This window comes from Pseudorca crassidens, chromosome 3 (genome assembly GCF_039906515.1).
Source record: "Pseudorca crassidens isolate mPseCra1 chromosome 3, mPseCra1.hap1, whole genome shotgun sequence".
NCBI lineage: Eukaryota > Metazoa > Chordata > Mammalia > Artiodactyla > Delphinidae > Pseudorca > Pseudorca crassidens.
Window position 1 is genome coordinate 140,731,038 of NC_090298.1, and position 21,662 is coordinate 140,752,699.

The 21,662-nt window shown below is 54.2% G+C and overlaps 1 protein-coding gene across 2 annotated transcripts in view; it reads right to left on the reverse strand.

Moving 5' to 3' along the window:
* UNC5A (unc-5 netrin receptor A) overlaps positions 1–21,662 on the reverse strand; it is a 62,778-nt gene that overhangs the window by 27,085 nt on the left and 14,031 nt on the right. The gene's annotated exons all lie outside the window — the stretch shown is intronic.

Consider the following 21,662-nt stretch of genomic DNA (forward strand, 5'->3'; position numbering starts at 1 on the left):
AGTGTCCCAGAATTACGCTCGCCACACCAGTGCTCGGGCATTTGTGGGCACACACACCAAGTCCCCTGGGAACACACGTGCACACCAGCACTGCTCACTCTCCCCTGGGCTAAATCTGGCCAGAGCGGCTGATGCCCTCACTAGGATGGTGACCCTGTAGCCACAGGTCACCTACAGGACCTACAGGAAAACTCCGTACCAGATCCAACTCCTACCAGCAGTGGTGGCGGCCAGGAGCAACCGCAGCTCCTCCCCTGTCCTTGTCCACGCAGCAGCTTGGCTGTGCTCTGCCCTCTCCTGGGGCCCCTGTTTCCATAGCTCCTCACCTTCCCACAAGCTCCTGCTCGCCAGCTAGGGCCCCTCATCCCCCCTCGCAGCTGAGCTGCATCCGACATTTTCCCTGCCTCTGGGTGCCCCACAACCTCACCCCGGGCACTTCCCAGGCTGGGCTTGGGAGCTCCCCCAAACTTCCTGCTCCCAGAGCTGACACTCAGCAGGAGTCTCAGAGCTGCTGGGCCTTCTCACCTCCTCACCATCCACTATTCTATCCCCCCCAGCCTCTCTCCCACCCACTCCCTCCTCTCTTGCACTTTGGGGGCTACCCCCCACCTCCAGCCCCCGAAATTTGTCCTCCTGGGACCACCTCCCGGCTTTGGTACCATCAACAATGCCACCACAGTGCTATTTCTAGAAAGAAAATCTGATCCCACCCTTCAAGCCCTGCAACGGTTCCCACTGACCGCAGGGTAAAGGTCGGTTCCCCATACACCCCACACCCCCCTGCACACCCGATGTAGCAGCCTCATCTCTTGGCACCAACCTATACCCAGCAGTCAGCTCAGCGCATCCACTAATCCCCTCTCCCAGCACGCCCAGACCCCGCCCCCACCCCAACTTTCCCCTGTACCTGCAGGGCACCCCAGACACCCCAATGTCCCCCAGCCCTGTTAACTGATGACTCAAGGTGTCACCTCCTCCGGACACCCTCTCCAGCTCCTCTCTGCATAGGGGCTGCACTGCCCCTCCTCCGGCTCCCCGGCTGAGAGAGCGTTACCCACTGATGTAGGCCATTGGTCAGTGGCTGCCTCCATCACACTGTGCACCCTCAAGGGCATGCAGCAGGCCCGAGCCACCTCTTCTCAGCAGTGTCCAGCTCAGGCACTGAAAAGTTGGGGGTCTGGTACAGTTGAAATCTCCCCCGTCACTTGACAGCTCCTGGGCTGGGCACTGGGCTGTGCCTGCCAGTGACAGGTCCAGGGCATGGACTTGCTGAGGGCAGAAGCAGAGCCTTTGGATGGGCATCAGGGGACTGGGTCCCCAGTCCCCACTCTGCCTCTACCTGGCTGTGTGGCCTTGGGTAAGTCATTGCCCTCTCTGGGCCCCAGAAGGGATGGGACTGCGTCAGGGCTGGTGAACTCAGGTGTCTTCAGGGGCTGATGAAGCCCAGAAGAAGTGGAGAGTGAAGATGCCCGTCCAAGGGGCCAGCTCAGCTCAGCCAACCACTGCCAGGTGGCAGGCCAGCCAGGAGTTGCTGGAGTTTTTTTCTTCCAAGAAAAGCTAGAAATCATTTTTATTTGAAATTTCCTATTTTAAAATGTTGACAACTAATTTAAACACTTAAACACCGTGTGGGCCAAACAAGTTGGCAGGCCAAAGCCAGACTGGACAATGTCTGAGGTCTCCTCCGACTGTACAGATCTAAGAACTGGGGTCACGGCAGGGCGAGGGGGAGCCCCCCTCTCCATCACTGCTCTGCTCTCCTGGTTTCCTCTCCTCCCCCACTCTTCCCACCCTGGCCAGCACCCACTCCATCATCCTGTCTTCTCCTTGGGACCCCTCTTCATCATGGCCTCCTGAAGGAGGTCCCCTGGGGCCTGGCAGAGGCTGGAGGGGGTCATCTGTCCATCACCCCAGGTGACTTGGATTTAACTGTCATCACAAGAGTCCACCATCAGCTGAGGCCTGAGGGCATTGCCCCTTTCCCAGAGGCTGAGGGTCTGAGAACCGGCAGTGAGCTGCTGCTCCCGGTTCTGGATAGTGGTGGGCGCAGACGGCAGCCTGAGGGCTGCTCTGCCTTTCCTGCCTTTGCTCTGGGCCTCAGATCTTGAGCCGGGGAGCAGGGAGAACGCTGCTGGAGACACAGGCAGGTCAGGGGTGGGCACTCCATAGAGGAAATCCTCTACTACAATCCCCCCAAATCTGGGTCGGCAGGAGCTCAGGCCTGGCTGCGACCTTACAGCTGGGAAGAGGGTGTCTGACCACGCCCGCCCATCATACCCCAACAAGACAGTAATGAGCCCTCACCCCATTTTAATTACCCGCTGTCCAAATAATTACCAGCTTGTTTATTTCACTTAATGGCCGCCGTACTTTTTCCTCCTGATATTGATTTCATGTTTTCCTGGTTTGTTCATTATCTTTCCTGCCCCTTTAATGGGCTTGGAGGTCTTGCGGGTGGAGGAGAGGGGGCTGGAGGAAGCAGGGGTATGAGGGAACATGGAGGAAGGAGAGATGACCTGGGCCTCGCTGTGCAGCCTGAGGTGAGTCACTGCCCTCTCTGGGCCTTGAGTCCCAGAATCCCAGACCCCTGCACACCCTCCTGTCCTTGACGTAATTAGGGTGGAACATTTTAAAATGAAAGAAAGGAGGGAGAGGGCAGCAGGGGAGAGAGAGGCTGGTGTACTTCCTCCCAAGGGCCCCTAACGGAATAGGAAGAGACTCAGACAAGCGTGAAGGTAGGAGGGGTACCGAAAAGGGTGGGGTTGAGTGACACTAAGGCCAGAACGAGGTGGGAAGGAGGTGCTCCTGGAGACCAGCCTGGAGGAGGCTGCAGTGTGGCCATTAGCCAGTGGGGGTACAGAGGGGCCGGTGGGTGGCCTCCTCATCCCTGTGTCCCCCAGGTCTGATGGAGGAAGGAACAGGAGCCTCTACCTTCAAGAAACCCAGCCTCTCCCTAGGCCTGACCTCTATCCTTGGCCTCCACCTCACCTGCCTGCCGTTGCCATGGAAACATCGGTGATGCTGTGATGTCATCCAGGCTGCGAAAGAGCAGCTCATTTCTCTGATTTGGGTTGGGATGGGGGGGGCAGCAGTAAGGAGAGATGGGGGTGAAGGGGGAGGGGAAGGCCAGGGCTTCTTTGGGTGAAGATTTAGAGAGCCTCTTGAAGGGGTCATTAACTCTTAATAAATCACTAATAATTGCATGAATATTTAAATCTTAATAAAAAATACAGTAGGCCCAGTGAGTTTCCCTGTGTGGGTATTTATTGCTATCAGTCTGGAATATGTAAAAGTTGGTATTGGTCTCACTGAACTGCTGTTATCGCCACAGCTAAATGGGTAATTGGGAGTGAGAGACGCTATCAGCAGATATAAATTACATACAGTAAACTGAGGGCATTAACTGGGGGTTTATTATCAATTATCTCTGCGCTTGTTCCCCTCAAAACGAACTTTAAGAATATTAATGAGAAAATTTACAGGTCTTAATGAATTGAGGGAAGCGAGAGGGTGCAGAGGGCCCCTATTTTGGCCCCTGCATGGTGCTCTCTCTGGGACCCTCTGGCTCTCTCTGGAACAGTGGCCTGTTCCTAGGGGGTGGTCGTCCCCCCAAGGGAGGCCCTGGAAGGAGGGCTCTTGGGTCAGCCCGCCAGGTCACAGACACCTGCTTTCCTGCCGGGACCAGCGGGGAGAGCCGGTCAGTCCCCGAGGCCGGCCCTGTCTCTCTCCAAACCCCCATCCCAGAGAGGGGCACTGGGTGGGAATGGGGTGGCTTCATCCAGGCAGCCTTTCTTCCAACAAAGACCCCGCCAGGGCCTGATCCTGGCTGTTGGATGTGGAGAATCAGCTGGGGCCTGACTTCAGCTGGATACGGATGAGGCAGACCTTCATCTGCCCCCAAACCAGGACGTGGGTGTCGCCATCAGAGCAACCCAAATGGAGTGTGAGGGGGGTGGGAGGTCGAGAGGGAATGTGAGCCCCTGTGGAAGCTCTGCGGGCAGAGTATCTGTGTAGCATCCATGTCCACCCTGATCCGGAGCACGTCTGCCCCCTGCTGAAATGCTGGCTTACTTCAAGGTCGGCACGACCTCCTTCTGGGCCAATTCACCACCCAGCAGCCTCGGCTCTCTCCAGGCCTCCCCGCCAGGGCTGTGCCGCTTTCCCTGGCATTCTCAGCCTCTCCCACCAGGCCCTGGGTAACGACCTGGATTTTCCACGAAGGACAAAATCAGGCCCCTCTCTCAGGAGCTTACTCATGGGAGACAGACACTGGCTAGGTGTCAGGGCCGTAAGTCCAAGGTTACAAGCCGTAAGTCAGAGTTCTGTCAGAGAAGCACTGGTGGCATGACAGCACATAACTGGGTGGGGCAGGGCGGGGCGGGGCGGCCAGTGCTGATCTGAGGTGTCCAACAGGGCTTCCTGGAGCCGGTGTCACTGAGCTACGTAAAATGCCTGGATGACCAAAGGGTGTCCAAGGATGCTCAACTCCTCTCCATCAAAGACAAGAAAACCATTTGTTTAACTGTTTTGCCCCTTTCCAGCACAGGTCCCTTCTCTCTTTTCCCCTCTGGGCTCCCGTTCTGCTCTCCCTCACCCTGTTCCTGACTCAGCCACTACAGTCGGGCTTTCACCTCCGCGTCTCCCATCTGCCAAGGAACCCCTCTGTCTGAGTTAAGAGCTCCTCCTGGCCTCTTCCTTGAGGGCTCTGCCCAGGCTCCTCCCTCCCTCCTGTTCCTCTCATCTGCTTTCCCCTCGCTCCTGGAGAACAGCAGGCTTCAACGAGGACGTCAGAGCAGAAGACTCCAAAATCCCCACTGTAGGACCTTCAGGCCCAACTCTGCAGGATGTTTCTTCCTCTCAGCCATCCTGTGTGGCACCCCGTAAACAGTCATCTCCCCATGCAAACAGCACTGTCACTGCCCTGGCTGGAAACCTGTTGGCTCTGCCTCTTCTCTTTGTTTCTTGTTCCTTCAGATGTCACAGGCCACTGTCCTCTCAACTCACCAACACCCGGCCTTTCCTCTGTTCTTCTGCCCCTTCAAGCTCAGTCCTGCCTCAGAGCCATTGTGCCCGCGGTTCCCTCTCCCCTACAGCTGAGGGTGCTGTAGCTCACTTACTCTTCATTGTCCTGGTCTCGGCTCACAGCACCTCCTCAGAGAGGCTTTCTCTGAGCGCCCCATCCATCCAAGAGAGCACGCCTGTCATTCTCTAGTGCCCACCGCCTCTGATGGGTTCCCTATTTGAATTGTTTCTTTGTTGTCTGTTTGCCTGGAACCAGAGGCCCTGTCACTACATATTTCTGAGTGAAGGAATGATTATGTTTCTGGAGAACCTGTTCTGTGCCAGACCCTGAGCTCTGGGCTGCAGAGGGTCTTTGGGGCGCATACCATCTGGCCGGGATAGGCACAGAATGCAGTGTGCGTGCCCTGCCGCAGGGTGGGTGGGCAAGGGAGGGGAAAAGGCAACGGCCTGGAGGGAGCAGTAGGGAAAGGCATCCTAGGCTGGGGGAACAACAGTAGCAAGGAATTTGAGGCAGGACATATCTAGTGGCAGCATGGATAGGATTAGAAAGGGTTTGAATCTGTGCCAGGACACTGAACATGGAAAAGCAGGGAAGGTTCTGGAGCAGGGCCGATGGGATCAGAGAGCTGTAGAGAGATGGCTCTGTTGGGGAGGGAAGGGAGAGTGAAGGCTGTCACCACAGTACAAGGAGCTGTCTGACCCTGAACCGGCCTCCGGAGAGGCGGAGGATGTTAAAAGCCTCTCAGTGGGGTTGGGGGCAGGGTAAGGAGAGTCCCATCCTGGCTGGGAGGAAGGCAGGTGGGGAGCAGAAGATGACTTGGTCATTTCCTGCCTGGTTGAGTGGGTAGATGGCGATGCAGCCAGGCGTAAATACCTGGAAAAGCCTTGGGCCACTGCTCACACACGCGGGAGGGCAAGATCACTGCCCTCTGGACAAGCTGAGAGCCACAAACCCACCCTGCCGCAGACACAAGTGTGCGATGGCTGCTGTCTGTTGGGGGCACGGGGTGGGGGTCCATGGCTAGACCGAGCCCTGCTCACTGCGAGCAGGTCCAGTCGAGGGCTGAGTTGCTGAACCTCAAGTGCTGTTTGGGCCTCTGTCTTCCAGTTGGAACAATGGGAGGCCAGGCTGGCTTTCAGAGGATGCAAACTGCTGGCTACAGGCCCCTAGGTGTGTCTTATAGGTTTAAATCAACTTTTAGAGACTAGGAAGTTTCACATCAACGTTGGTATCTACCCCCACTGAAGAATCGGAAGCTAGGGCCACACCAGGCCTTTGTGTCCGTGAGCCACCATTGGCAACACTCTTCAGGCATGGCACAGTTCACCGTGTCCCCTCTGGGCCTTCCCTGCCTGGCCTGCTAGAACCAGTGGGCGCCCACAATTGGCTCAGGTCATCCCCAGCATCCCTTCTAGCTCAGTCTGGACACCGCTGTCACCTCACACACACCTCACCCAGAAAAGCCTGGTGGCCTGCGGGATCCCAGTCCATCTCAAGGACATAGTAAGGCCTGGGGCCTCTGATCTGTCTACTGAGACACTTCCATCAGCTTGGACCTGCGTTTAGTTACGGCTTTTATTAAAAAAGTGCTTCTACTACCCCCAAACACCGCCCCATTTGCTTCACTCTCTCCAGCCCTCCACTTGTTTTCACGCCTCCGGGCCCCTCTCCCTCCCTGCTGCCTCCTGCCTCTGTAAATAATCCTCTCCTCTGGGCCTATAATTAGCCCCAAGTAGAATAATTCATAACAAACTTTATTTCTTGTGGCATCTTTCTTGCTAACGTGTCATTGAGCACCTCGCAGGATCAGCAGGAGGGAAACCAGACTTCGGAAACAGCTGAGCACCCTCCCTGAGCTCCCCACCCGGCTGTCTGCACCCATGGGAGCTGGGTCAGCAGGGAAGACCCAGTACATCCACCTCTGCCAACCTGAGCAGGAAGGTGGGGCAGGGCTAGGGTGGGTCCAGGGTGTGGACGACTAATCCAGAGACTCTTCCCAGGGTAATCATAATTGTAACAGTAATAATAATAGTAATGGCAGATAACAGCTATATAGCATTTACTATGCCCCTGGCTCTGCTTTTTAAAGAGCAGTGTTGTCTTTTTATTTTGACATATAAAGTAAAATTCACCTCCTCTAAATCTATAGTCTGGTGAGTTCTGACAAACGTATCCAACACCACAATCAAGATAGAGAAGAGTTTCATCCCCCCAAAGTGTTCCCTGCGTCCCTCTGCTATCAATCCCTCTGCCAGCCTCAGCAACCACTGATCTGCTTTTTGTCGCAATAGTTTTGCCTTTTCTAGAGTCTCATAGAAATAGAAGTATACAGTATGCAGTCTTTTGTGTCTGGCTTCTTTCACTTAGCACAATGTCCCTGATCATCAACGTTGTCGCCTGAATCGGTAGTTGGTTCCTTTGGATTGCTGAGCAGTATTCCATTGTTTGAATGGACTGCAGCTTGTTTATCCATTCACCGGCGCTGTTTCTAGATTTTGGTGATGACAAAGCTGCTTTTGGTGGACACGTCTTCATTTCTCATGGAAGCGGGATTGCGAAGGCAAATGGTAAGCATGTGTTTAACTTGATAAGAAATTCTCTCTTTGTTTCATATACTATACATATTTATATATAGCATCTCACTTAATTCTCTCAACAACTTTATGAGTTAGGTACTATCATTATCCCCATTTTACAGGTGACAAACGGAGGCTCAGAGAGGTGAAGTAACTTGCCCAAGGGCACACTGCTAGACATGGCAGAGCCAGAAGTCTGGTTGCAGTCTCTGCCCTAAGGTCCCTGCTGTACTGCCGCTCACAGCTCTTCTGGGCTCAGCCCTGGGCAAGGCCCGGGGTGGTGGGCAGAGCTCTAACCTGGGAGCTGAAAGCCAGAATCTGAGTCCCAGCTCCACCTCTGACTAGTAGTGTGCCCACGGAAGTCCCTCTGACTCTGGTGCATCCCTATCTGCAAATGGCACCCACAACTGCCTACGTCACCGAGTACTCTGCGGTTGAAGGAAATAAATTGGAGCAGACATTTGGTGCCCTTACAACTTCAGCTCTGTGATAATTACCAGCCTGTCCTGACCCCAGGACCTCACAAGTTTAGCAGAAGGGACAAGAATGGTTCCTGACACACCCACTGCCTCCTATGGCTTTCGACACACGACCAAGTCACACTGCATCCATTCAATGCCTAGTTGTTCATCCTCCTCTGTTATAGACTGAAAGTTTGTGTCCCCTCAAAATTTACATATTGAAATCCTAACCCTCTGCATGGTAGTATTAGTAGGTGGGCCTTTGGGAGGAGATTAGGTCATTAGTGTGGAGCCCTCATAAATCGGATTAGTGCCCTTGTAAAAGAGACCCCAAAGAGCTCCCTCGCCCCTTCCACCATGTGAGGACACTGAGAGAAGATGGTGTGTACAGGTGCAACAGGAGGCAGGCTCTCACCAGACACCAAATCTGCCAGTGCCTTGATCTTGGACTTCCCAGCCTCCAGAGCTATGAGAAATAAACCTCGGTTTACAAGCCATCAAGTGTGTGGTATTTTGTTATAGCAGCCCAAATGGACTGAGATGCCCTGTCTGGTCGATGGAGTTTTCCAGTGAGGAAACCAAAGCCCATATACCCAGAGTGAGGGAGTCAGCGGGCAGCAGCCCTCCCGTCCTCAGCCCCTAAGGGCATTGGGGGCACCCAAGAAGAGGGCAAAAGTGGAGAGGCAGGAAGCTCTCCCCAGCCCCATCCCCACCTGCCTTTTCAAGCCTGTCAATGTGGGGTCACCTAGGCAAGTCTCTCCAACATCTGGTCCCGTTAGTCCCACTGAAGAATGAGATTTCTCTGAAGTTGGCTTGGATGTAATACATCCCTTTGGTTAGTGATTTAGAAGATGATCGATAGGGAGGCCTGGGACAAGAAGCCTCTCTCTTGTCCTGCCCCCCTAGCTGTCTCTAGGAAGTGCTCACGGGGCTCACAGGGGACAGAGAATCCCCACTAGTCCCTCACATGAGCCCTTGGCTACCCTGAGCTCTGCTCCAGACCAGCAGCCCCTGGACAGGGTGAGGATCCCCATCAAATGGGGAAAGACATCAGGAGATGTGGCCAGCCCCTTGCTGAGCCCAACTTGTTATTAAAACAAGAGCACGGAAAGGAAAAGTGCTGATGTGGGTGTCACATCATTGAGGGAAGCTGTAAGTCTCAGTGGTGGGAATGAATAGTGGCTCTGGCCCCTCCCCAGACTCACAGCCCAGCCCCTGTCACTGCACCCCCTCAGATTTACCCACCCCACCCCGTGCCTCTGAGTTTCTTCCCTCCTCCCTCTGACACTCAGCTCCAGTCTCCTCTCTTTTAAACCAGCAGGCGCCTTACAAGTCCTTCCTCTCCCCCAACGAGTCCCTCACCCCTGGCCAATGCCAGAGACGCCTGAAGAAGGTTAACACTTTGAAGAGGAGGCAGTGTAGCCACAGTGGGAAAAGGAATCCAGGGTGCTGCCAGCATCCTAGTGTCTGCTCTCTCGGGACCCCACTGACCATCCCCCAAGTGCCATTACTCTCAGGCGAGGCCACCTCCTCCATGCACATCCTCTGCCTTTGTCACATTTGGACTGGCCCTGCCAGGGCAGCTTCAGGGGCTAACACTCTACCCACAGATCGGGCAAGTCCAAGCTTTCACTGGGGGTGACGACAGGGGACAGCCCAGGCTGTGTGGACCTGGGCACCAGGGACAGCCCAGGCTGCCCAGCCAGCCAGCTCTCCTGGCCTGCCTGTGGCTCAGCAGTGCTGTTAACTCACCCCACTGAGCCAATGTGACAGCGGCCATCCATCACCCAGCTCCAGCACACGTGCCCTGGGATGCATGTCCACTCCCCTCACTGCCTGCAGATCAGGGAATTGTGAGCGGATAGAAGGGAGAAGTAAGCACAGTGATGGGAGGGATCAGAAGAGTCAGAGACAGGAGTGGTGTCGGGAGGCAGGAGCACTTGAGAAGAGCCTTGAAAGTGGTAGAGGGTATCAGTAGGTGGATTAAACAGGTGCAAGATCACAGAATCAGAATTAAAAAACTAGCACGCTCAATAATTGGACACCTGTTAACTGCCCTTCCAGCCTCCATCTTTCCCATTTCCCCAATAGCAGCTCCATTTCTTTGGGGATCCCCTGCTGTTCCATATTCAGTCATGTGGTTTGGGTGGAAATGACCCCCATCCCACTTCCCAGCTCCTGAAGTGGGCCCTGATTGGCTTAAACCAACTGTCTTTCCTGCCCTGACTGTGAGGAATGGTTTGGGAGAGGCATGGGAGCCAGTCAATGAGGTCCTTGGAGACATTTGCTCCCTAAATGGTGTGGGGCAAGGATGTAGGGACTAGCCTGCTGCAGTCATTCTGTTACCAAGAGAGGGAGGCTATAGAGTTGCTGGGGGCAGCCCTGAGGAGGCCAAGGATGTAGCTGACACCAGAGAAGGCAGAGCAGAGAAACGGAGAGAGTAGTTCCAGAGTGACATTGCTTGAGCCAGTGGATCAAACCTTGCCCGAGGTCAGCCATACCTTTGGGCTTTCCAGTTACGAGAGTCAGTAACATCCACTTACTGTTTAGGTCTGTTAGAGTTGAGTTTTCTGTCATATTGCAACCAAAAGATTCTTTGAGAATCCAGTTTGGCTAGAGTGTAAGAAGCAGAAGAAGAGAGTAAGAAGATAGAACTGGCAATATGGATCAGGAACATTTTACCAAGGGCTTGAATGACAGGTTGGGGAACTGCTATTTATTTCCATAGGCACTGGGGACTCATGGGGCATGAGTGGATCACACTGGGTTCCTAGCATCCTAAAATACCCTCTGAACTGGCCTCACCAATCCCTATTTCCTACCTCTCCAGCTCCCTTCCACCAGAGTTAAGCCGCAGAATCAGGTTTGCAGGAAGGCATAATCTCTTCAGCCTCCATGGCCACCTTGCCTGGAACAAGCTCTGGGAATGTCAGTGGAAGCCTATGGGGTAGGAGTCCATCTACACCGGGGAGAATGGAAGCTCCACAGGGCAAGTGTTGCTTCATTCCATAAAGTGCTGCCAGCGTCTAAGACAGTGACTGGCACACCATAGGTAGGTGCCCAATAGTCTTGGCGAATGGATAAATGATTTCTCTGGAGATGGTGGCGGAGGTAGGTAGCAGAGGTTGGAGAGGCTCAGCTCCAAGAGCCAGCCGAGGCACCGCGTTGGGCTGTCCATGGTGCTGAAATCCCGGTTGCGCCCAAGACCGCTATCCGTGGTGCTAAAACAGAGCTCACAGCTAGTTACAGGGCCCAAGCAAGCAGACTCCATAACCTTGCCTTCCCTGCTAATCCCAGTCCCCCAAGACCTTCTGCACAAGACAGATAGCCTGGCACAGACCCAAGCAAGCCTGTTTCCTGATGGTGACCCTTTACCCAGTGTGGATATCAGTTCACCCTAACGTGCCCAAGCTCTCCAGGGTTGTGGGTCCCTGAAGGGCTTGAACATCAGCCTCTGCTGGGGACCCTGGGAGAGGCAGCCAGGCAGAGATGGACTCTGGGCAAGCAGCCAGAGAGAGAAGCTGCATGCCAACAGCATTAACCGGAGGGTCTGGCAGGAGATTCCAGTCCTCACCAGCTCACGCGCACTGCCAGGCAAGGCGCCTGTGCTAGAAGACAGTACACGGGGGGTGGTGGTGGCTGCTCTGTGATGAGAGGTGAGATGGCAGGGACAAGCCGGAGACAAAGGTTAGCACTGAGAGTGAAATTCTGGGAGTTGGGCTAGGGAACTCCTGGAATGGAGTTTAAGGGGGATGTGGGAGCAGCAATGAGAGTGATGGACTGGGGAGGAAGTAAAGGGAGTTTCAGAACAGAGGTGGACTGGTGAGAGGGGAGCTATCCCCATCAGATAGGAACAAGCTAGTCCTAAACACAGACTCAAACACACACACACGCAGGGACAGCGCTGTTAGGTCTGGCCCAGGCGTTTGGCTCTGCTAGGGACTTCCTCTCTGACATCATTCCCACAGTGCAGAGGCCTCCTAACATGCTAATTCTACCCAAGAACCACTCTGATTCTGATATCCATGAACTTATCTAAACATTTCTGGAAGCAATTCCAGCCTGTATCACCTCTAGGGGAAATGATTTTCAAAGTTTATTCCCTGCTGAGTGCAGCAGGATTTCTGGTTATTGGTTTTAAACTTCCCTCTCCTGAGTTTTGGTGGGGGCCAGGAGTGGGGAGGGGTTCATTCTGTCAGGCTGGGATTTAGTGAAGGAGCCGTGTTCCCTTCTCTATGCCTTTTCTGATTTTATAGATTTCTACCATATTCCCTCTTAGCCTCTCTCTGTACAGTGAAGTTGTCCCAGGTGGGCTAGAATGACTTTATATGACAGTTTCCTTCTCATCACAACTCTCTAGATAACATCCACTCACAGTTGCACTGAACTTTACAGTTAACCTACACATTGTCATCTGAGTGAGATCTCAGTCTCTCCCTCTCTGTGAAGCAGGTCCCCAGGGATCATTACCTCCATTTCACAGATGTACAAACTGAGGGTCAAGGAAGGGAAATGAATTACCCAGACCATATGAGTCTGTAATAAAACCCAGGTTTCCCCAATCTTGGGCTGGTGCTCCCCTAAGGAGACATGACCACAAGCACACCAGAGTGCTGGATGCAGGTATACCTCACTCGTGTGTTGGGAGGAGAATACTTTTGGCTCACTTCAAACTCCCTTCCCAAGCATGCCCAGATTTCGATTGCCCTTCTGGGTCCCTCTTTAGGAAAGAAGCTCCAAACACCCTCCCCGAGACACCACCCACATCCTCACTTCCCCCAAACTGAAACTTGCTGGCCATTCTCTGCCCAGCCCATTGCCTGTCAAGATAAGAGTTTCCTAAAGCTTATCCCTCACCACCCTGGCATTTTACTACCACCCAGGAGAGTTTAGCTTTAACTGCAAACTTGGTGATTTCACTACACACATTCTCTTCCAGATCTTTTATTTAAATGTTAAAAAAATAAAAAATAAAAAAGATAAGCTCCAATTCTTGGCCGAGCTCACATCTTACACTTCTCTACCCAGAAGACTGTTTATTCATTCAGACCTTTTGTTTCCTTTCTTTGTCAGCTCCTTATCAATGATAAAACAGTTGCTACAAATTCCAGATGAATGCATTTCTAAGACATACTTATACATGGAACCCACACCCCAGAACACTTAGGATACACCCAGAGGACACACACACACAGACACACACACATAGACATACACCCTTTATCAAGGCACCTATTAATATTGGTGCTGGTTCCTCTATGCCCATGCTCAGGCACACAAGTGTCTGTCTACCCCCAACCCCTGCCACACTTCCCTCCACACTCACTCACACACCTGCACGTTGAGGAGGAACTTGGCGCTGCTCTTTGAGGAATCCAGTGATTTCATATGTTTGACAGGAGGGAAGGGGATGGAGCCAGGCAGGGAAATGCCAGCACATGAGAGAAATGGATCAGAGGCTCTGGAGCATCTGGAACTGTTGGGAGGGGATCAGGGAATTTCCTGAAATTTGGACCAGGGTGGTTAGAGGATCCTGGATGAGGACCTCTCTCAGCCATGGGCAGGGTGCCCAGCTGTCTCCACCTGGGAGCATTCATGTGAGTCTCATACAATGAACACACACCAGACCAGGCAGGCAGCCTCTGTTCACACTTAGAAGAGCAGGTGGTCCTAAGCCCCCAGGGGCTGGCCTTGTGGGGCGGTCATTCCTGCTTTCCAAGCATGCAGTGAGGTCACCTTCACCCACGAGCACATACCTCCTGGGTCACATCAATACTGATGTCTACCTCCAGGTGTACAAGCCAGCTCCTGGCCAGAGGCCCCATTCCCAGGCTCATGTGATGCATGAGAACATCCGTCACATCACCAAGCCACCCTGAGACCACCTCTCTCCCTGGCCATGCTGCCTGCTGAGTGCAGGGGTTGCCCACAGTGCCAGGCGGGGACCTGGAACTACCCCATGTTTTCATGAGAAGCAGCTGCCACCTGAAATCCCAAATGGGTGATGACTTCCAGCCTAGACAGTCATATGAGCACCAACCAGGGCCCAGAGCACTGCCATCGACCTCTCACACTCCATTCTGTCTTGGGGCTGCCACCTGGCACAGGGTGGGCCCAGCCTGCCAGCCACTCTGGCTCAACTACAGGAATGGAGCACAGCGAGGCTGGCCCGCACCGGAGCCCTCACAGCGCTCATGTGGCTCCTCAGAGAACTGGCAGAGATGAGGGAGAGACACCAGCAAATTGAATTGTCATTAGGGAACCATCTCCCAGCACCTGGGGACAGCTTCTCCCCAGGAAGGCAGGGTGGCAGAGCCCAGACTCCTGCAGGGGCACAGGCAGAAGGTGAGAGGGAGGGTGGGAGGCACTTACACGGCAGGATAGATAGTTCTCTGAGCAAGCAGGGCCCTGCTCCCTTCTGCATCTGTTCTGCTGCCTGGGAGTTCTGAAATCAGATCTCCCTTGCTCTCTTTTTCGTCCTCTCCTGGCATTTTTCTTCCCCTCAGGGTCCTCAGAGGAGAAGACTCCATAGAAAGATCTTTAAGTGAATGGCCCCTCCCGGGCCCTGGGGAATATATTAGAGTTCTGAAGTGATGGCCAAAATGGGGGAAGTAATCCAGGGCAGACAGGGAGATGTATCGGGCAGGCCAGGCTGCTAATGCCAACAATGTATCTTGGCAGGGCTGGGAAGCCATGGGCCACTTCTCATAGGCAGATAGGACAGGGCCTGAGAGGAGGAGGGAGGAAGGGGGACCCGTCTCATCTCCTTCTTTGTTCTCCTCTGCACTCCCGACAACATGCAATTATTTCATTTCTTCATTTGCTCACTGGCTTGTCGCCTGTCTCCTCCACTAGAACATCAGCTCTGGGAGCGTGTGCGTACCGCTCCGTCCTACTTCCCGGCATACTCAGGGTCCAGCTCAGACCCGTCCCCACCCCCCAGTAGAGATGGTGTTCAACAATTATTTGTTGAAGACATGAGTTGAGAAATGAACAAATGAGTGGATGAGCGAATGAATGAATGAGCAAATCCACCCAGGGCAGATTCACAGCCTGCACCTGAGCCCATCCAGAGACAAAGCCAGGCCCCTGAGGTCGCTCAGAGAAGCCCCACCCAAGTCCCCGGCAATGGCCTGAAGATTCTCTCAAGTTGGGCTCCTCCCTACTCAGACTTGGCCCCAGCCCCAGATGTTTCCACTGCTCCCTGGGCTTTAGCCAATTACCCATGTCCTGGAGGCGGGAGCAGCCACCGCTTGTGCTGGCCCCGTGCTTGGCACCAGGCAGGGAAGATCTAAAAAAGCATGAGTCCCCACAGAGGCCAGCCCTGTGCAGACCCTTGACGCTCCTCTCACTCCTCCTCTGTCCAAGTCATGACAAGCCCTGCCTGTTCACCTTCACTATGGCTGGAACTGTCTCTGCACAGTTGGGGTGCAGGCCTCGTCAGCCCTCATCTGGATCATTCTGGTACTGAGCTTTGCTCCCTCACCCATCAATCTGCCACTGGGCCACCATGATCCTTCTAAAACCCAGATCTGATCACATGGCTTTCTCGATTTAAAATCTTCAGCAGCTTCCCCACTATCTCTGGAATGGCTTGAAACTCCTTGATGTGGCATTAAGGGCCTTGCATAATGTGGCCTCAACTTCTCTTCACAGCCTTAACTTCCACCACTATTACCATGGAAACAGCAAGGACTGCAGCTAACGGGTCCAAGCTCTCACCATGCACCCTGCCCTGAGCCGCGCACGTGGCTTATTTGATCCTCTCATGCTATAGGATAGGTGATGGCTGTCCCCATTGTACAGATGAGGAAAGTGAGGTGTAACTAAAGCAGAGAAGTGATTTGCTCCAGGTTGAACAGCAGTAACAGGAATTATTATTAGAGTTAAAACGCTTAGGGCATGAACTCTATTCCTGGTGCTGTTCCGAACATGTCACCACTGGTACTCCATGTAGTCTTTAGACCAGCCCTCTGAAATCAGACTGCCAGCCAAACGCTCACCTTTTCCATGCCTTGGTTTCCATGTCTGTAAAATGGGGAGCATGATGACAAAGCTCTGCTGTGAAGCTTCAATGAGAAAATGTGTGAAAGAGCTTAGCACAAAACAGGCTGGTTCCTGAGCAGGGGTGTGCCGTGATGGGCTTTGGGAAGATGCAGGCACAGCAGTGGGGCCGGGTTGGTTGAGGGCAGGACAGGGGAGGACCTCTGCCAGGAGGTGGCATTCAGGCTCTGAGAGGTATTGGGGGGCAGAGGAGGAGGAGACAGGTGCGAGGTTAGAGGGCTGGCTCTGGGCAATGCAGAAGTCCAAGATGGTAGCCAGGGCGCTGATCCTGTGTGGCTGGAGGATGGGGGGGCCAGAGCAGAGCAGGGTCGTGGGGAGAGGGCCTATTTAGGGAGACAGGTCCACCCACGTGCCAGCCCCAGCCCAACACCAGCATGGCTTCTATGGAGTGGAAAGAGGGGCCAATCCAAGGTTCACCCTGCAGGGGATGCAGCCTCTAGGACACTCCTTGGTATGTGCTGTCTTGAGCACTCCTGGGCTCTGAGGCAAGGACCCCTGCTGTGTCGCAGTAGAAGGTGATGGACAATGCCCCTGGCATTGGAGACCTGGCCCCAGGGACGGGGAGAGGGGCCCAGGGGGCTCCATACCAGCTGACTGGAGTTGCCAGCTGCAGTCCCATAAATCGCACCCTGGCCCAAGCTGGCAGTCCATTAACATGAAAGATTTTATCGCACTTTACAACCTCCCTGTCTTGTACCGCGACAGCAGGTAATTAAAACAATAATTGTTTTCTGATGTTGCTTCTGCTGAACGATAAAAGTTTCATTTTCCTTTCGCTGGGGTAGGTGGGGGAGGGGTCTGATCTGGGGGTGCGGGGGTGGGGTGCAGGGCCACAGAAGTTTGGGAGGCGCAGAAGGGTGACGCAGGGCCTCCTGTGTGACCCCCACGGAGCGAGGCCTGAAGGAGCCTGATTTCCAATTGACCAAGCTCTGAGCACATCCTGTCACACACACATGCCAGTGCACACCATACGTGTCCCCTGCAGGCCCGTCCTTCATGCCCAGACCTCAGCTGCCCTGGAGAGGGCCACCCTGCTTGGGAGCCCCCGGGAGGGAAGGAGAGGGTCCCTGGCTAAGAAGGCTGGCAGCGGCTGGGTCCTGGAGGAGCCGGTCTGTCCAGCGCCCTAGGGGACCCTCAATGGCTCCCATCCACTCGGAGAGGGAGGCACGGATAGGCTCTAAAGAGTGGGATTGATGAGGAAGTGCAGGGGTCAGAGGCTTGTGAGTACCAGCCCTAGTGCTAATGAACGTGTACTTCCCAGGTGCCTGGAAGCCTGGTACAGCAGAGGTGGCTTGCCTGAGGGGGCTGGTGTCCCTCAAGTCCCAGAGAGAGCTTGACTCAAGGATAACAGGATTCACGGTACAGCGAGGGGTCTTCTGTGCCCCCTGAACAATCATCTATCCTCCCCACTCCCATCCATCCACACACCCACCTACCCGTCCACCCACCCATTTGCCCACTCATCCATCCAGCTACCCATCTATCCACTCTCCCGCCTGTCTGTCCATCTATCCAACAAATCCTGAGCTTCTACTTACTGCCAGGTATTGTTCTAGGCTCAGGGGACACAGTGAGCAGTGAGCAGGCCACAGCCCCTCAAGAACCTTATGTCCTAATGTGGAGGGAAGTAGAAAATAAGTACACAAGTCAATAAAGAAGGTCATCTCTGATGCTGATAAGTGCCACCAAAGAAGCTAAGACAGAGTGACAGGCTGCTACTTGAGGTTAGGGGGGAGTCTCCACCTCTTGGTCCTGAGACTTGCCCACTCTTTGCCACCTCCAGCCTCACACCCAGGAAGCCCGAGGTGGGCACGGGTGCGTGAGGGATGGTGACTGGTGTGATCTCTGCTCATGCTGGTACCTACAAATGACGTCACACCTGGGGCTTCCTCCACCCCCTCCAAAGCCCCCTAGGCCTGCAGTAAATCACCCTGATGCTTTAAAACAAATACTTCTTAATCACTAAAAATTGAAATGATTTCATGTGAAAATGTTAATGTATTCGGAATCACAGCCGCGCACTGCGTCTGACAAATTAGCACCCAGCCCGCCGCATTGTTTGTAGCTACATTTATCCTGGTGACGAGACACACACACAAAACGGAGCAGAGGGGCGGCGAGGGCAGTTCCTGGCTGGGGGCGTGTGCGGAGGAAGAAGGGAGGGGTTAAGGGAAACAGAGTCCCAGAGGGCAGAAAGAGGCCTGACCTTTCCCTGACAGCCAGCCTGACCCACTGCAGGGCCACGTGCCCCCAGCTGCCCCTGCCCCTCCAAACCTGCCCTTTGAAGCCAATCCTGGGCCATGTAACCTACACCAGGCAGGGCTGGCTGGCCTGGCGGTGGCCTTCACATGAACTCAGGCACTAGCAAAGCTGGAGCACCAAGAGAGGAAAAAAACAATTTTTGCAAGAATTTAATGATTTCAAAAATAAGCATGAGGATGTGGAAAACTGGAACCCTCACACATTGCTGGTGGGAACATAAAATGGTGCAGTTGCCGAGGGAAACAGTCTGGTGATTTCTCAAGGAATTAGACCTAGAATTACCATATCACCCAGCAATTCCACTCCTGGGTAGCAAACACTTGCACGCAAATGTTCAGAGCAGCATTATTTACAATAGCCCCAACACTGGAAACAACCAACTGTCCATCAACCGATGATAACGGATAAACCAAACGTGGTCTACCCATACAACAGAACATTACTTGGCCATAAAAAGGAATGAAGCACTGATATGTGCTACAACATGGATGGACCTCGAAAACACACTAAGTCAAAGAAGCCAGACACTAAAGGCCACACACTGTATGATTCCATTCATATGAACTACGCAGGAAATACCCAGAATAGACAAATCTGTAGCGACAGAAAGCAGGTTGGTGTTTGCCAGGGGCTGGCGGGGGGTGGGGGGATGGATTGGGGAGTGACAGCTAATGGGGTCTCCTTTGAGGCTGATGAAAGTGCTTTGGAACTAGATAGAGGTGATGGTTGCACAACATTGTGAACGTACTAAATGCCACTAAATTGTGCACTTTAAAAATGGTTAATTTTAAGGTATATGAATTTCACCTCAATTATATATATAATAACATACTTGAGAAGGGTGTGAATCTCAACTGCATTGGACTCCCCTAGCTCACTTTACAGGGTCATACCTGATACTGGGAGGAGGTGGGGACAACAGGCACTGAGACTGCAGGCTGGTGCTGAAGGGGCCTGTCTTGGCTTCTCCCCACACCCTCCCTTCTCCCCACCCTTAGCCCGCCCCTTTCCATTCTAAGGCCTCAGGACCAGCGCCATGACAGCCCAGGCCCTGGTCATCCTCTCCATTTCTCAAATGAGGCAGAGGAGTGTGTCTGGTCTGGGGCTCACCCTCTGAACTCAGCACAGGCCTGGGACCCAGGGCTCTTGACCCCCAGTCCAGGCTGACATGCAACCACCCCAGGCCTGGGCTCTCTTGCGCAGTACCCACACCTCTGAGCAACCTTCCTCACCCCTGTGGATCCTATCGGATCTGCCTTCAGCGGGACTTCTAATCACTCAGCTCCTCAGACTGTGCCTTTCAGGAAGTTGAGGGGCACAGAGCATACATGAACACAGAGACAAATCACGCTTTCTCTCCACCCAGCTCTACACTTCCCTGCGCCCAGACCACAGTGGACCTCCACTCCTTCCTGTCATCCGGGTCTCAGCTCACATGGCACCTCCTCAGAGGGGCCTGACCATCCAGGCTAACGTGCCAGCCAACACGCCTGCATCTGCTCACCCGGGGTCACAGGTCACGCGTCCCTCTCTGCCTGCCTTCCAAGTCCTGAAGGGCATTCCTCATTATCTCAATCTGTCTGCTTGTTTGTTCACGGTCATCTCCCCTCACCAGAATGTGAGTTCCTCAAGGGTGGGGACAGTGCTGGCCTTGCTCACTGTGTATCCGCAGTGCCTAATGCAGGGCCGGGCACAAAGTAGGTCCTCATCAACGCTTATTTGATGACTGATGTGTTCCCAACTTCACTCGGCCTTCTCCCCCAGTCCATCCTTTTGGCTTCCCTCAAAAGCTTGCTGGGGCCCTGGGCCTCCTGCCTCACCCCCTTGCACAGACCTGTGCTCAGAGGGGCTGGGCCTGGGACCTGGCCTGCAGTGGCCGCCGTTTGACTCGGGATGTCACTTCGCCTCTGAGGCTGCCTGCAGAGAGCTGTGTGCAGGGGCTTTGCAAGCGCCGAGGAATCACACCGGTCCTGCCCCTGCTCCCTTTGCACGGGCTCCTGCTCTGAAGCCCTCCAGGATCCCTTTCTGTCTCTAATATCCTTCCCTCACAGCACTTCAAATTCTGAGTGGCCCCTATGCCCTGCCCACTCACTTCATCCCCGATCTCTAAGACTGGTTTCATGCTGCCGAGCACAGGCTCTCAGGTGGCAATTCCTGGCCCCGTCCCAGCATGTGTACCCTCCAGGCCTCGTTGGCGGGGCCTCTCCCTGCAGCCCTCCTGTGGCTGCCTCCCTGTCCTTCTCAAAACTTTAAACTCCTCCCCAGGCTCCCAGGCTCTCTCTTTGGCCTCCTTCTGGCTTCCTCGGAATCATTCCCCAAATCCTCCTTTTCCATCTCGGCCGCAGCCATTCCCCAGTCACCCCTTAAAATGGGACTTGAGCTCACAATGCCCATGACCAGCTCCTTCTGAATGGGCCTCTCATCTCTACTTCCCGCCCTCCCTGCCCCTCAAAGTGCCAGTCCCAGGTTTCCAATAAGCTTTCAGACTTTCCACCTGACTAGCTGTTGCCACCTCAACGGAACAGGTGAAATCTAAGGCCCCAAATGCAGTCTCTAGAGCCAGAAGGGAGGGGAGGAAAGGCTTCCATACAAGTCCTCAGTGTTGTGCTGGGGTTAGAACGCAGCCTCAGTGTGCCTGGGCAGTGGGGGTGTATGGGAGACGGGTGTACACCTGCCAAGGTGGCAGCCAGGTCCCAGCCCCTACCTGCCCAGGAAAAGAGGCTCTCAGTGCCCAGATCTAACTTTTCAAGGGAAGCCCCAAATCTGGACTTTTATGTGAACTCTCTATTGCCTAGAACGTTCTGTCTGCCACCTGCGGGTTACATGCCCCGCACACTGCCACCCAGACACCTCTGGGAGGGTGCTTTACCCATATCGTCATATCTTCCTCCTGAGATCCTGTGCCAGGCCCCGTTCAGGTGCAGGGCACTGAAATCCAACCAAACTGGCATAAGCCTAAAGCAGGATATTCTTGGCTCAAGTGCTGGGAAGGCTGGGGGACAGCCCACAGGACTGAGAGAAAAGCTGCAGGCTCCTGAGTCTCTAGGGCCTCGGGGCCACCAGACATCTCCCCCTTCTGCTTGTCTCTGTGTGTTGGCCTCACTCCTCTCTGCAGCCAGGCTCTCTCCATATGAGGGGGAAACGGCTGCCACTGGCCCAACATCTCTGCCTGCATCTTCACAACTGCCAACCTCAGGGGCAGAGAGGGCAACTCCTCCACCTCCAGGTGGTAAAAGCCATGGGTAGGATCCTGATTGGCTCAGCCCAGGTCACGTG